This window comes from Hordeum vulgare, chromosome 4H (genome assembly GCF_904849725.1).
Source record: "Hordeum vulgare subsp. vulgare chromosome 4H, MorexV3_pseudomolecules_assembly, whole genome shotgun sequence".
NCBI lineage: Eukaryota > Viridiplantae > Streptophyta > Magnoliopsida > Poales > Poaceae > Hordeum > Hordeum vulgare.
Genome location: NC_058521.1, coordinates 144027818 through 144045446, shown reverse-complemented (window position 1 = coordinate 144045446; position 17629 = coordinate 144027818).

Genomic DNA, 17629 nt, shown 5'->3' with positions numbered 1-17629 from the left:
TACAGAAGAAATTAACTCGTTGAGTGCTAAGATGGATGAGTTAATGAATTTGGTTGCTAGTAGAAGTGCTCCTTTGGATCCTAATGATATGCATTTGTCTTCTTTGATTGAGAGTAGCAACGCTAGCTTGGACGTTAATTTTGTTGGTAGGAATAACTTTGGCAACAACAATGCCTTTAGAGGAAACTATGTTCCTAGGCCTTTTCCTAGTAACTCCTCTAATAACTTTGTCAACTCCTACAACAATATTCATGGAAATTACAATAGATTACCCTCTGATCTTGAGAGTAATATCAAAGTGTTCATCAACTCTCAAAAGATTTTCAATGCGTCGACAAAGGAAAAACTACTCAAAATTGACGATTTGGCTAAGAGCATGGATAGAATTTCTTGTGATGTTGATGCTTTGAAAGTTAGATGTGCTCCTCCCAAAATCAACATGGATGAAACTTTGAAAGCTATGCGTGTTTCCATGATTGAGAGCCAAGAAAGAACAACCCAAATTCGTGCTAGACATGAATGGCTTAAAAAGGCGTGTTCTCGTGATGAGAATCACTAAGATCTTAAAGTGCTTGGTGTGACTCCCATTGAATCTTTGTTTTCTTGTGTCAAACCTAATGATTATGGGGCTGGATATGAATCCACTTTGGTTGAAAAGTGCCCCAATGATTCAGAGTCCATCTATCTTGATGCTAAAAGCATTAATAGTGGAGTAGAAGACGTTAAAACTTTGAGTAGTAACAAAATTACTGCTGTGGATTTCAAGGAATTCAATTATGATAGTTTCTCCTTGATTGAATGCATTTCTTTGATGCAATCCATGTTAAACTCTCCACACGCTTATAGCCAAAACAAGGCCTTTACCGATCATATCGTCGAAGCTATGATAAAATCTCTTGAAGAGAAACTTGAATTAGAAGTCTCTATCCCTAGAAAGCTTCATGACGAGTGGGAACCTACCATCAAAATCAAAATCAAAAACTATGAGTGCAATGTCTTGTGTGATTTGGGTGCTAGTGTTTCTGCGATTCCAAAGTCTTTATGTGATGTTCTGGGTTTTAATGAGATTGAAGAGTGTTCTCTTAATTTGCATCTTGCTGATTCTACGGTCAATAAACCCATGGGAAGGATCAACGATGTTCTTATTATTGCAAATAGGAACTATGTACCTGTGGATTTCATTGTGCTTGACATTGATTGCAATCCTACATGCCCCATTATTCTTGGTAGACCTTTCCTAAGGACTATCGGTGCTATCATCGATATGAAGGAAGGGAATATTAGATTTAAATTTCCTTTAAGGAAGGGCATGGAACACTTTCCTAGAAACAAAATAAGATTGCCTTATGAATCCATGATGAGGGCCACTTATGGTTTGAGCACCAAAGACGACGATACGTGATTATATCGCTTCTATGCCTAGCTAAGGGCGTTAAACAATAGCGCTTGTTGGGAGGCAACCCAACGAATTTATCTTTTTCTTTCTGTTTTGTGGCGTCCAAACTTTCATAATTCTGTTGTGATTGTGTTTTTTGTGTTTCTTTTTGTGTTTGAGCCAAGCAAAGCCTTTATGACTAGTCTTGGTAATGGTTGTTTGATCTTGCTGGAAAAAGACAGAAACTTTTTGCTCAAAAGATGATTTTTAATTTTTATTCAGAAAGAGATTTTGAGTTTATTCTTTTTGCTGCTGATTGATATGCTTTTTTCCCAGGCCGTCGTAATTTTTCAGATTTTTGAGGTACCATAAGTATACGAAGTATACAGATTGCTATAGACTGGTCTGTTTTTGACAGATTCTGTTTTTGTTGAGTTGGTTGCTTGTTTTGATGAAACTATGGTTAGTATCGGGGGGTACTAGCCATGGAAAAGTGAGAATACAGTAGCCCATCATCAATATAGATAGAATTCAAGTTTTCTACAGTACCAAAAGAAGTGGTAGTTTGTTTTCTTGTACTACTGTTATCACAAGTTTCTGTTCAAGTTTTGTGTTGTGCAATTTTCAAGTTTTGGGTGATGTTCTCATGGACAAAGAGATAAGGAGTGGAAAGAGATCAAGCTTGGGGATGCCCAAGGCATCCCAAGCCAAATTCAAGGACACCAAAAAGCCTAAGCTTGGGGATGCCCCGGGAAGGCATCCCCTCTTTCGTCTTCAATCCATAGGTAACATTACTTGGAGCTATATTTTTATTCACCACATGATATGTGTTTTGCTTGGAGCATCTTGTATCTTAGGAGTCTTTTCTTTTTGTTTGGTCACAATCATCCTTGGTGCACACCTTTTTGAGAGTGAGACCCATGCACTCATCGCGGTTTTGGTAGAATGCTCATAGTGCTTCACTTATATCTTTTGAGCTAGATACTTTTGCTCTTGTGCTACACTTATATCTTTAGAGCATGGCGGTGCGTGATTTGGTAGTTGTCTTATGCTATGAAAGTAGTCCCAAATGTGCTAGGTACCCAAAGAGGATACAAAAACCTCCATCTTCATGAACATTGAATAGAAAGAGAAGTTTTTATTCCTCTCAATTAGTTTTGAGACGTGGATTCGGTGGTATTAAGAGTTATGTTAGTAGGGTGTTGTGAATCTAGAAATATTTGTGTTGAAGTTAGTGATTCCCGTAGCATGCACGTATGGTGAACCGCTATGTTAGGAAGTCGGAGCATAATTGATCTATTGATTGTCATTCTATGTGTTGAGGTCGGGACCGCGCGATGGTTAACACCTACCAACCCTTCCCCTCGGAGTATGCTGATGACCCCCAAGTATAGGGGATCAATAGTAGTCCTTTCGATAAGTAAGAGTGTCGAACCCAACGAGGAGCAGAAGGATCTGACAAGTGGTTTTCAGCAAGGAAATATCTGCAAGCACTAAAATTGTCAGTAACAAGTGATTGTGTGGTGAGATGATTCGTAGCGAGCAACAAGTAACAAAAGTAGCAACGGTGCAACAAAGTGGCCCAATCCCTTTTGTACCAAGGGACAAGCCTGGACAAAGTCTTACAGGAGGAAAAACGCTCCCGAGGACACACGGGAATTTCTGCCATGCTAGTTTCATCATGTTCATATGATTCGCGTTTGTTACTTTGATAGTTTGATATGTGGGTGGGCCGGCGCTTGGGTACTGCCCTTACTTGGACAAGCATCCCACTTATGATTAACCCCTCTCACAAGCATCCGCAACTATGAAATAAGAATTAAGACAAAGCCTAACCATAGCATTAAACTAGTGGATCCAAATCGGCCCCTTACGAAGCAACGCATAAACTAGGGTTTAAGCTTCTGTCACTCTAGCAACCCATCATCTACTTAGTACTTCCCAATGCCTTCCTCTAGGCCCAAATAATGGTGAAGTGTTATGTAGTCAACGTTCACATAACACCACTAGAGGAAAAACAACATACAACATATCAAATTACCGAACGAATACCAAATTCACATGACTACTATTAGCATGACTTATCCCATGTCCTCACGAACGAAATTAACTACTCACAAAGCATAATCATATTCATGACCAGAGAGGTAATGAGTAGCATCAAGGATCTGAACATAAACTCTTCCACCAAGTAATCAACCTAGCATCAACTACAAAGAGTAATCAACACTACTAGCAACCTTACAAGTACCAATCGGAGTCGCGAGACAGAGATTGGTTACAAGTGATGAACTAGGGTTTGGAGATGAGATGGTGCTGATGAAGATGTTGACGGTGACGAGTCCCCTCCGATGAGAGGAGTGTTGGTGATGACGATGGCAACGATTTCCCCCTCCGGGAGGGAAGTTTCCCCGGCAGGATCATTCTGCCGGAGCTCTAGATTTGTTCTGCTCAAGTTCTGCCTCGTGGCGGCGGCAAATCCACGAAAAAGCTCCTCCCTGATTTTTTTCCTGGATGAAACCCTTCATATAGCAAAAGAGGGGGCCAGTGGGCCAGTGGGCTGCCCACAAGCCCTCATGGCGCGGCCTGGAGGGTGGCCGCGCCGTGCAGGCTTGTGGGCACCCCCTGGTGCCCCTCTGGCACTTCTTCAGCCTAGTATTTTTGATAAATCGGGAAAAAATCCTCGTTGATTTTTACGGCATTTGGAGTTGTGCAGAATAGGTATCTCAACTTTGCTCCACTTTCAGGCCAGAATTCCAGTTGCCGTCATTCTCCCTCTTCATGTAAAACTTGCAAAATAAGAGAGAGAAGGCATAAGAGTTGTACCGTGAAGTGAAATAACAGCCAAAGAAGCGATAAATATCAACATGAAAACATGATGCAAAATGGTAGTATCAACTCCCCCAAGCTTCGACCTCGCTTATCCTCAAGCGAAAGCCCAGCTCAATAAATATGTCCACATGGATAGGGAGAGAGGTTTCGACAAAACAAGATACGAACATGCATGCATCATGATCAAGATTAGAACAACAATACCAACATATAATCTCTCATGCTAAAGTGATAATTCCTTCACAAAGTAAAGCATGGATCAAGAACCTTACAGAGAAGTAACAACCGATAGCCTTTAGTCATTGAAGCAATTGCAATTTATCACAACATCAGAGAGAGTCAAATAAGAGCTTGTAAAGAAAATCCACATACTCAATCATTCTTTCGTTCTCTACAATTGCTACAACTCACGTGGTACTCATGAGATCAAAGTTTCAGCTGGACACAGAGAAAGATAGGGGCTTATAGTTTTGCCTCCCAACTGCTTACCTCAAGGGTAATGTCAACTATAATAATTCATGAATACTTACCTCCAAGTTGACATATGAATAAACATCTTTCCCAAGCATGTGACGGTAGCCAAGACAAAGGCAAAATAAGGAATTGGTGAAGATCAACATGACTCTTTCAAGGGCAAAAAGTAAAGGTACAAGATAGGCCCTTCGCAGAGGGAAGCAGAGATTGTCATGCGCTTTTGAGGTCTGGATGCGTGTCCTCTTAGTGCGGAGGAATGTCACTTTATATTGCCTCCTGTGATAAAGAACTGTATTATGCAGTTTGTCGCTTTTATGTCTTCCTCATCACAGGTTCGTATAAAGCTTATTTTCCACACACTAATAGATCATACATATTAGAGAGCAATTTTTATTGCTTGCACCGATGACAACTTACTTGAGGGATCTTATTCAATCCATAGTTAGGTATGGTGGACACTCATGGCAAAATTGGTTTGAAGGTTTATGGATGCACAAGTAGTATCTCTACTTGGTGCGGGAGTTTTGGATAATATAAGGTGGAAGCATTCGTCACATGCTAAGGGATCTCTAATTATATAACATTGTTCGGAACCAAGCAAACACAATTAATTATGTTGTCTTCCTTGTCCAACATCTACTTCTAGGCATGTAATAGTTTAGTGAGTGTTCACAATCATAGATGGTGTCAGAGATGATATATTTATATGTGAACCTCTCCTTCTTTATCACTTCCTATTAATTGCAACAATGACCAAGGCCTACGTTTGCCTACCCTCAACAAGTTTAAATCCTCATTCTTTTTATATGTGAAGCTATCACTTTCCATAAGATCATTACTTGATCTTTCATGCTTTTGTTCTATTCTCACTCTTTTTATCAAGGCAAGAGGCAAAACCCTTCAACTAAGACACTCTTTATTATATGGCTCGCGAGCAAGAATACATCGGGGGTGACACAAAGCAAAACTCAAGACTAAAACACTAAGACTTTTAAACTACTAGAGAAAGAGAAAACTGAAAAGGAAAACTAAAACAAAGGTAAAGGCAAAAGATGTGATGGTGATACGATACCGGGGCAACTCCCCTGAGCTTGGCAAAAGCCAAGAGGATTGCCCATACCAATGCTCAGTTGTCTTCCTTTGGTGGTGATGGTGGAGTTGTTGCAACATGAGTTTGATCCTCCGTCTTCCAAGGCATAGGTGATCCATCATGGAAAGATGAACGAGTCTCCGGAATCCTCAAATCTGCAGCCAACCTTATTGATTTAAATCTATACTCATACTCACAGTTTTGGTTCTGCAGGTCATAGATCTGGCCCTGGAGTTGATCAACCCTGTCATAGAGCCTGGAGAGGTGCTTCCCAATGTCATTGGCATCAATCCTGTGCTTGTTGGTGAACTCCGTGATCATCATGTGGTTGGCGTTGAGTCCACGCTCCACCATCCCTTGGCACTTGAAGACTTGTTGCTCCATTACTTCGAGCCTCGTCTCCATGCTTCCGGTCTTCTTAGGCCCCTCAACATCCCCTCATGCATCTCGATAGATTGAGGGTATTGCAGCACTTCCGTGAGGTAGGGATTGATGACCTTCTCGAAGATCTTGTCCTGCGGAGCTTTTGGGGAAGTCATAGCTATCTAGATCTGCAACAGAAACAGGCTCGAAACAAAAAACACAGGAAATCTGTGTGATGCAGGGGTCAGACCAAACGGAAGTATATATAATGATTTTTTCCAGACCAGAAGGAGTACCCAGCACGAAAACGGAGTCCGGGAGGCGCACGAGGTGGCCACAAGCCCTCACGGCGCGGCCAGGGGGTGGGCCCGCGCCGTGCAGGCTTGTCGCCTCCTCACTCACTTTCCGGACTACTTCCAATTTTTGTATTTTTTCAAATATTCCAAAACGAAGAAAATTTCCTACTGGAAAAGTTTTGGACTCTGAAACAGGCTGATAAATGTCCCTTAGGTATTCTTCCGGAGTTATGGTATTGATAATATTGCTTTCAACATTTATGGGAGTACCTGAGATATAATGCTTGATTCTCTGCCCATTTACCACTCTCGGACAATTACCTTCTGTGTTGTTGATCTTGATAGCACCGGAACGATATACTTCCTCAACAACATAGGGACCTTTCCATTTAGAGAGAAGCTTGCCTGCAAAGAATCTTAAACGAGAGTTATATAGCAAGACATAATCACCTACATTGAACTCACGCTTTTGTATCCTCTTATCATGCCCCCTCTTAACCTTCTCTTTGAACAGCTTGGCATTCTCATATGCCTGAGTTCTCCACTCATCAAGCGAGCTAATATCAAATAACCTCTTCTCACCGGCAAGTTTGAAATCAAAGTTGAGCTCTTTGATTGCCCAATAAGCTTTATGCTCTAGCTCAAGAGGTAAGTGACATGCTTTCCCATACACCATTTTGTACGGAGACATGCCCATGGGATTCTGATAGGCAGTTCTATAAGCCCACAGTGCATCATCGAGCTTCTTAGACCAATTCTTTCTAGACCTGTTGACAGTCTTTTGCAGAATCAGTTTAATCTCTCTATTACTTAGCTCTACTTGACCACTGGACTGAGGGTGATAGGGAGACGCAATTCTATGGTTGACATCGTACTTAGCAAGCGTTTTACGGAAAGAACCATGAATGAAGTGTGAACTACCGTCGGTCATTAGATATCTAGGGACTCCAAATCTAGGGAAGATAACTTCTTTCAGCATCCTGATAGAGGTGTTGAGATCAGCACTACTAGTGGGGATAGCTTCTACCCACTTAGTGACGTAATCAACAACAACTAGAATATGAGTATACCCGTTGGATTTTGGAAAAGGTCCCATATAATTAAAGCCCAGACATCAAATGGTTCCAAGACAAGTGAATAGTTCATAGACATTTCCTGACGTTTGCTAATATTACCTATTCTTTGACATTCGTCACAAGACAAGACAAACTTACGGGCATCCTTGAAGAGAGTGGGCCAATAGAAACCTGATTGCAATACCTTGTGTGCAGTTCTATCTCCCGCATGGTGTCCTCCATAGGCCTCAGAATGACACTTCTGTAGGATCTGCCCCTATTCATGTTCAGGTACACAACTTCTAATAACACCATCTACTCCTTCCTTATAAAGGTGAGGATCATCCCAAAAGTAATGTCTCAAGTCAAAGAAGAATTTCTTCTTTTGCTGGTACGTGAAACTAGGTGGTATGTATTTGGCAACGATGTAGTTCGCATAATCAGCATACCACGATGCACTACGTGAAGCATTGATGACATTCTGTTGCTCATCGGGAAAGCTATCATCAATAGGTTGTGGGTCATCAAGACCGTTCTCCAACCTAGACTAGTTATCTGCTACTGGGTTGTCAGCACCCTTCCCGTAGACAACGTGCAAGTCAAATTCTTGTAGCAACAAATCCCATCTGATAAGTCTAGGTTTAGCGTCCTTCTTCTCCATGAGGTACTTAATAGCAGCGTGATCAGTGTGAATAGTGACTTTGGAATCAACTATGTAAGAACTTAACTTTTCACATGCAAACACGATTGCTAAAAACTCCTTCTCCATAGTAGCATAGTTTCTCTGGGCACTGTCTAAAGTTTTACTAGCGTAGTGAATAACATTCAACTTCTTATCGACTCTTTGCCCTAGAACAACACCAACAGCAAAATCACTAGCATCACACATGATTTCAAAAGGCAAGTTCCAATCAGGTGGTTGAACAATAGGTGCAGTTATCAAAGCCCTCTTAAGTATTTCGAAGGCTTCCTCACAATCGTCGTCAAAAACAAAAGGAATATCCTTTTGCAAGAGATTGGTAAGAGGCCTAGAAATCTTAGAGAAGTCTTTAATGAACCTTCTATAGAAACCAGCATGACCAAGGAAACTTCTTATACCTTTGATATATGTGGGGTATGGCATTTTCTCGATTGCATCAACCTTAGCCTTATCGAGTTCAATACCTCTTTCAGAAATTTTATGTCCTAAGACGATGCCTTCATTAACCATAAAGTGGCACTTCTCCCAATTCAAGACAAGATTGGTGTCTTTACATCTCTGTAAGACTCGATCAAGGTTGCTGAGGCAATCATCAAAGGAAGACCCGTAAACAGAAAAGTCATCCATGAAAACCTCGACAATCTTTTCACAAAAGTCAGAGAATATAGCCATCATACATCTTTGAAAGGTGGCAGGTGCATTACATAAGCCAAAAGGCATACGTCTATAAGCAAAGGTACCGAAAGGACAGGTGAAAGTGGTTTTCTCCTGATCAAATTATGCAACTGGTATTTGGGAGAAACCACAAAAATCGTCTATAAAGCAGAAGTGTGTGTGTTTGGACAACCTTTCTAGCATTTGGTAGATAAAAGGCAAAGGGTAATGATCTTTCCTAGTGGCTTTATTCAATTTCCTAAAATTGATCACCATCCTATAGCCAGTAATAATCCTTTGTGGGATCAACTCATCCTTATCATTAGGGACAACGGTAATGCCTCCCTTCTTAGGGACGCAATGCACCGGACTCACCCAATCGCTATGAGCAACAGGATAGATAATACCTACTTCTAGGAGCTTTAGTATTTCTTTTCTCACTATTTCCTTCATCTTAGGATTTAATCTCCTTTGATGATCAGCAACTGGCCTGAAATTAGGATCGGTTTTAATCTTGTGCTGGCATAGAGTAGGGCTAATGCCTTTAAGATCATCAAGAGTATATCCAATAGCACCACGGTGCTTCCTCAGAGTTTTTAGTAACTTCTTTTCTTCATGCTCTGATAGGCTAGCACTAATCATAACAGGACATATCTATTTTTCATCAAGATAGGCATACTTAAGAGAATGAGGCAACTGTTTAAGCTCGAACACATGATCACCCTTTGGTGGGGGTGGATCCCCAAGCAGTTCAACAGGCAAGTTATTCTTAAGGATAGGATATTGTTCTAAGACGACTCTATCTATCTCATCCCTCTCATCCATATGCATATCATTTTCATGCTCAAGCAAGTATTGCTCTAAGGGATCGGTAGGAGGCATGGCAATAGAGGCTAAGGCAATAGTTTCATCCCTACTAGGCAACATCTTTTCATGAGGTTGTCTACCAAACTTGGAGAAATTGAACTCATATGACACACCTTCAAAGCCAACAGTGACAGTTTGCTTCTCACAATCAATATGAGCATTGACAATATTAAGAAAAGGTCTACCAAATATGAGGGGACAAAAGCTATCTTGTGCGGTAGCAAGAACGAGGAAATCAGCAGGATACTTCGTTTTACCACACAAGACTTCAACATCCCTAACAATTCCCACAGGGCAGATAGCATCTCTATTGGCAAGCTGGATACTGACATCTATAGGTTCTATCTCAACAGGTGCAATCTCATCTTTGATTTCATCGTATAAGGATTTAGGTATTGCACTAACACTAGCACCCACGTCACATAAACCGTGATAGCAATGATCTCCTATCTTAACAGAAACCATAGGCATGCCAACAGCAGGCCTATGTTTGTCTCTAACGTGAGGTTTAGCAATTCTAGCAGCATCTTCATAGAAGTGAATATCATGTCCCTCAACATCGTCGGACAAAAGATCTTTGATAATAGCAATGCTAGGTTCAACTCTAATTTTCTCAGGGGGTGTAGGTGTTCTAATGTAGCCTCTACGTATCACAGTTGAAGCTTTAGAATGATACTTTATCCTAACAGGGAAAGGTGGTTTCTCAATGTAAGCACTAGGAACCACAGGATCATTATAGGCAATGACTTTCTCTTCAACTGGAGTGGGTTTAACTACATTGACTTCTAAAGGAGGATGATATTTAAACCACTTCTCTTTGGGGAGATCAATATGAGCAGCAAATTATTCACACAATGAAGCTACTATCTCAGAGTCAAGTCCATACTTAACGCTAAAGTCACAAAAAGTGTTTGTCTCAACAAAGGATTTAACGCAATCAAACGTGAAATTCATACCTGACTCCTTACCTTCTTCAAGCTCCCAATCTTCAGAGTTGCGTTTAATTCTCTACAATAAACTCCATTTGAAGTCAATATCTCTCTTCATAAAAGAACCGGTACAAGAAGTGTCAAGCATGGTGCGATCATCATGAGAAAGCCGAGCATTGAAGTTCTGAATGATAATTTCTCTCGAGAGCTCATGATTGGGGCATGAATATAGCATTGATTTAAGCCTCCCCAAGCTTGAGCGATGCTTTCTCTGTCACGAGGCCAAAAATTATAAATATAATTCCGATCACGATGTACTAAATGCATAGGATAAAACTTTTGATGAAATTCCAATTTCAACCGATTGTAGCCCCATGATCCAGTATCGTCACATAGCCTATACCATGTCAACGCCTTATCCTTCAAAGATAAAGGAAAGGCCTTCTTTTTGACCTCATCCTCGGGCACACCTGCAAGCTCAAATAAACCACAAACTTCATCTACATAGATCAGATGCAAGTCTGGATGTGATGTTCCATCTCCTGTAAAAGGATTAGCTAGCAGTTTCTCAAGCATACCCGAAGGAAATTCAAAGCAAATATTTTCAATAGGTGCAGCAGGTTGAGGAGAAACTCTCTATGCTTCCGTTCTAGGTAAAGATACCCCGAACAAGCCCCTCAAAGGATTAGTATCCATAGTGACAAGTGACAATAAATCTTAGCAAACTATATAAATGTTTCCTTACCAAGTTCCACTTACCAAAGGCGCTTCACTCCCCGGCAACGGCGCCAGAAAAGAGTCTTGATGACCCACAAGTATAGGGGATCAATCGTATCCTTTTGATAAGTAAGAGTGTCAAAACAACGAGGAGCAGAAGCATCTGACAAGTGGTTTTCAGCAAGGAAATATCTGCAAGCACTGAAATTGTCGGTAACAAGTGATTGTGTGGTGAGATGATTCGTAGTGAGCAACAAGTAACAAAAGTAGCAACGGTGCAGCAAAGTGGCCCAATCCCTTTTGTAGCAAGGGACAAGCCTGGACGAAGTCTTATAGGAGGAAAAACGCTCCCGAGGACACACGGGACTTTTTGTCATGCTAGTTTCATCATGTTCATATGATTCGCGTTCGTTACTTTGATAGTTTGATATGTGGGTGGACCGGCGCTTGGGTACTGCCCTTACTTGCACAAGCATCCCACTTATGATTAACCCCTCTCGCAAGCATCTGCAACTAACGAAAGTAGAATTAAGACAAAGTCTAACCATAGCATTAAACTAGTGGATCCAAATCAGCCCCTTACGAAGCAACGCATAAACTAGGGTTTAAGCTTCTGTCACTCTAGCAACCCATCATATAATTACTACTTCCCAATGCCTTCCTCTAGGCCCAAATAATGGTGAAGTGTTATGTAGTCGACGTTCACATAACACCACTAGAGGAAAAACAACATACAACATATCAAATTACCGAACGAATACCAAATTCACATGACTACTATTAGCATGACTTATCCCATGTCCTCAGGAACAAAAGTAACTACTCACAAAGCATAATCATATTCATGACCAGAGAGTTAATGAGTAGAATCAAGGATTTGAACATAAACTCTTCCACCAAGTAATCCAACTAGCATAAACTACAAAGAGTAATCAACACTACTAGCAACCTTACAAGTACCAATCGGAATCGCGAGACAGAGATTGGTTACAAGTGATGAACTAGGGTTTGGAGATGAGATGGTGTTGATGAAGATGTTGATGGTGACGAGTCCCCTCCGATGAGAGGAGTGTTGGTGATGACGATGGCGACGAGTCCCCTCCGATGAGAGGAGTGTTGGTGATGACGATGTCGACCATTTCCCCCTTCGGAAGGGAAGTTTCCCCGACAGGATCGTCCTGCCGGAGCTCTAGATTGGTTCTGCTCAAGTTCCGCCTCGTGGCGGCAGCGAATCCAGGAAAAAGCTCCTCCCTGATTTTTTCCTGGACGAAACCCTTCATATAGCAAAAGAGGGGGGCAAGTGGGCCAGTGGGCTGCCCACAAGCCCTCATGGCGCGGCCTGGGGGGTGGCCGCGCCGTGCCGGCTTGTGGGCACCCCCTGGTGCCCCTCTGGCACTTCTTCGGCCCAGTATTTTTGATAAATCGGGAAAAAAATCCTCGTTGATTTTTACGGCGTTTGGAGTTGTGCAGAATAGGTATCTCAACTTTGCTCCACTTTCAGGCCAGAATCCAGTTGCCGGCATTCTCCCTCTTCATGTAAACCTTGAAAAATAAGAGAGAAAAGGCATAAGAATTGTACCGTGAAGTGAAATAACAGCCAAAGAAGCGATAAATATCAACATGAAAACATGATGCAAAATGGACGTATCATATGCGTTTAGCACTTTGTTTCGGTTACTAATAAAAACTTTCGCAACAAGTATGTGAGTTCTTGATGACTAATGTGAGCCCATGGTATAGATGCACTTTCACCTTCCACCATTGCTAGCCTCTCTAGTACCGCGCAATTCTCGCCGGTACACAAACCCACCAAATTCCTTCCTGAAAACAGCCACCATACCTACCTACTATGGCATTTTCATAGCCATTCCGAGATATATTGCCATGCAACTCCCACCGTTCCGTCTCATGACTTGTGCCGTCACTCTCATATTGCTATTGCATGATCGTAAGATAGCTAGCGAGATGTTTCAACGTTATATGCCATGCTAGATCGTTGCACATCCCGGTACACTGCCGGAGGCATTTCCTATGGAGTCATCATCATTGTGATCTTTGAGCTGTGAGTAAATAAAAGTGTGATGATCATCATTATTAGAGCATTGTCCCATGTGAGGAAATAAAATAAAAAAAGAGGCCAAAGATCCCAAAACAAAAAAAACAAAAAAAAAAAGATAAAAGAAAATAAAAGAAAAAAAGAGGCCTAAGAGCCCAAATGAAAAAAAATAAAAGAGAGAAAAAGAGAGAAGGGACAATGCTACTATCTTTTTCCACACTTGTGCTTCATGATAGCAGCATGTTCTTCATGATTGAGAGCTTCTTGCTTTGTCACTACCATATGCTAGTGGGAATCTTCATTATATAACTTGGCTTGTATATTCCAATGATGGGCTTCCTCAAAATTGCCATAGGTCTTCGTGAGCAAGCAAGTTGGATGCACACCCACTAGTTTTCCTTTTGAGCTTTCACATACTTATAGATCTAGTGCATCTCCTGTATGGCAATCCCTACTCATTCACATTGATATCTATTAATGGGCATCTCCATAGCCTATTGATACACCGAGTCAGTGTGACCATCTCCTCCTTTTTGTCTCACAACCACCACCACACTCCATTCCACCTATAGTGCTATATCCATGGCTTGCGCTCATGTATTGCGTGATAGTTATAAAAAGTTTGAGAAAGTAAGAGTGCGAAAACAATTACTTGGCCAATACCGGGGTTGTGCATGATTTACATTAGTTGTGTGAGGATAATGGAGCATAGCCAGACTATATGATTTTGTAGGGATAACTTTCATTGGCCTTGTTATTTTGAAAGTTCATGATTACTTTGCTAGTTTGCTTGAAGTATTACTGTTTTCATGTCAATAGAAAACTATTGTTTTGAATCTTACGGATCTGAACATTCATGTCATGCGAAAGAAGTTGCAAAGGACAACTATGCTAGGTAGCATTCCACATCAAAAATTCATTCTTTATCACTTCCCTACTCGAGGACGAGCGGGAGTTAAGCTTGGGGATGCTCGATACGTCTCCAATGTATCTATAATTTTTGATGGTTTCATGCTATTATCTTGTCAAACTTTGGATGTTTTGTATGCCTTTTATATATTTTTGGACTAACTTATTAACTCAGTGCCAAGTGCCAGTTCCTGGTTTTTCCATGTTTTTGACCCCTTTCAGAGGAGATTTTGAAACGGAGTCCAAACGGAAGAAAATCCCCGAAAAGATTTTTTCTCGAATGGAAGAAGATCGGGAAGCTTGGGAGCCCAGGCAGGGGAGCCTCAGGGGCCCCACAAGCCCCCACCCCGCGGCCAGGGGGGAGGCCGCGCCATCCAGGCTTGTGGGGCCCCTAGACGCCCTTTGCCCTAGGTCTTTCGCCTATATATTCCCATAAATTCCAGAAAAAATCAGGAGATCATCGAAAGTACTTTTCCGCCACCGCAAACTTCTGTCTCCGCAAGATCCCATCTGGGGCACGTTCTGGTGCCCTGCTGGAGGGGGGATTTGGATACGGAGGGCTTCTTCATCAACACCATGACCTCTCCGATGATGCGTGAGTAGTTCACCATAGACCTATGGGTCGATAGTTAGTAACTAGATGACTTCTTCTCTCTCTTGGATCTTCAATACAAAGTTCTCCATGATCTTCATGGAGATCTATCCGATGTAATCTTCTTTTGCGGTGTGTTCGTCGAGATCTGACGAATTGTGGATTTATGATCAGATTATCTATGAATATTATTTGAGTTTCTTCTGATCTCTCTTATGCCTGATTTCATATCTTTGTAATTCTCTTCGAGTTGTGGGTTTTGTCCGGCCAACTAGATCTATGATTCTTGCAATGGGAGAAGTTCTTGGTTTTGGGTTCATACCGTGCGGTGACCTCACCCAGTGACAGAAGGGGTAGCGAGGCACGCATCGTGTTGTTGCCATCAAGGTAAAAAGATGGGGTTCTCATCATTGATTTGAGATTATCCCTCTACATCATGTCATCTTGCTTAAAGCGTTACTTTGTTCGTCATGAACTCAATACACTAGATGCATGTTGGATAGCGGTCGTTGTGTGGAGTAATAGTAGTAGATGCAGAAAGTATCGGTCTACTTGTCTCGGACGTGATGCCTATATGTATGATCATTGCCTTAGATATCGTCATGACTTTGCGTGGTTCTATCAATTGCTCGGCCGTAATTTGTTCACCCACTGTAACACTTGCTATTTTGAGAGAAGCCTCTAGTGAACACTATGGCCCCCAGGGTCTACTCAGCACCATATTTTCAGCCTTACACTTTTTACTTCGTTGCACTTTCCACCTTCGGATCTCACTTTGCAAACAATCTTGAAGGAATTGACAACCCCTTTGAAGCGTTGGGTGCAAGCTTGTTTGTGTTTGCGCAGGTACTCTGGACTTGACGAGTCCCTCCTTCTGGATCGATACCTTGGTTCTATGCTGCTCCTATGCTGCATCACCCTTTCCTCTTGTTTCTATGCAAGCTTGTTTGTGTTTGTGCAGGTACTTGTGACTTGACGCGATCCTCCTACTGGATTGATACCTTGGTTCTCAAACTGAGGGAAATACTTACTGCTCATGTGCTGCATCACCCATTCCTCTTCAAGGGAAAAACTAACGCAAGCCCAGCCTCTGTCAACGTGTCAATTTCTGGCGCTGTTGTCTGTGGGATAGCACGATCCTGTAAGACTTCTTATAGATAGGCCTTGATCCGGGCATGAGTTCGATGATGAACTCGATGTATCGGTCAGGAGGCATCCCTGGTAGCTCATCGGGAAAGACGTCCGGGTATTCAAAGATTATTGGCACTCGGTCGAGTCCTTCCTCTGATAGGCTGTTAACTCGTGGTACTCGAGTGGGTACTGGCTCAGAGGCATACTTGACTTTGACCCCTTGCTCACTTGTCATGGTAATGGCCCTATTGGCACAGTCCAAGATGCTTTGATGCTTGGCCAACCAATCCATGCCGAGAATTACTTCTAGGCCTTGCGACTTAAGCACAATGAGATCCGCTCAGAAGCTCGTCTCATTGATAACTATCCCGACCTTCCTACACCCTAGGTTGGTCCTCAAAACTGCTCCCCGGGTTTGAATTTCCATATGCCCACGAAGCAAGGTAGGTTCTAGACCACACTTTTCCGCAAACTTTTGCGTAACAAAAGAATGCAAAGCACCACAATCAAACAATACTGTTGCTGGGGTAGAGTTGACGAGGAACGTACCCAGAATGCAGTCTCGGTCTTCCTATGCCTCTTCTGCGGAAATGTGATTAATCCGCCCTTGCTGTGATACTGCTGATTGCGGGGAGCCTGGTTCCTGCCTGGTGCTCCTTGGCCTGGATTTGGCGCATTGGGGCGTGAAGCATCGGGTTTCTTGTTGGGGCACTGCCTGGAATAGTGCCCTGTTTGTCCACACCCGAAACAGGTAACTTGTGCTGGAAGGTTGGTCTTGCCTCCACCGTTGTTTGGCGGAGTGCTTGCTGGCTTGGCGTTGACTTGCTGCTGAGGTTGGTAATTCTGGCGAAATGTCGGATGCTTGTATTGTTGCTGCTGATAGTTGGGTCTTGCCGGGGCTGACTACCATGGCCGTGGTTTCGAACTAATCGGTCCTCCACTGCCCATTAGCTTGCGCTTACGGGTGTCATCCATTGCACGATGCTTGTCTTCCAACATAAGAGCCTTATTAACCAGGTCACTGAAGGTCCGGCATTCACAAATAACCAGCTGATACTGGAGTGACTGTTGTAGTCCTTCCATAAAGCGTTCCACTTTGGCAGCCTCAGTGCTGACATCTTGAGGTGCATATCTTGATAGGAGGTTGAACTTCTGCAAATACTCCTTGACAGATCCACTGCCTTGCCTTAAGGCTCGGAATTCTCGCTTCTTAATGGTCATCATTCCCTGAGGAATGTGAGCAGCACGGAATCCATCCTTGAACACGGCCCAAGTGATGACTTGCCCGGCTCGCATGATCTGAAATCCATCCCACCAGGCTTTGGTTGTGCCTCCGAGACAGTGAGTTGCATAGACGACTTTCTCGTTGTCATTAGTGCACTTGACCAGCACGAGAAGGTCTTCAATGGTGCGGATCTAGTCATCGGCATCCAAGGGTTCAGTCGTTTCCGTGAAAATGGGTGGCGTAATCCGCATAAACTCAAAGAGAGTTGAGCGACCATTGCCATTCCCGTTTTGCGGCGGGTGGTTCACCAGGGTTTGAGCCAGCTGTCGGATAGCGGCATTGTTGGCTTGACGCTCCTCTCGAA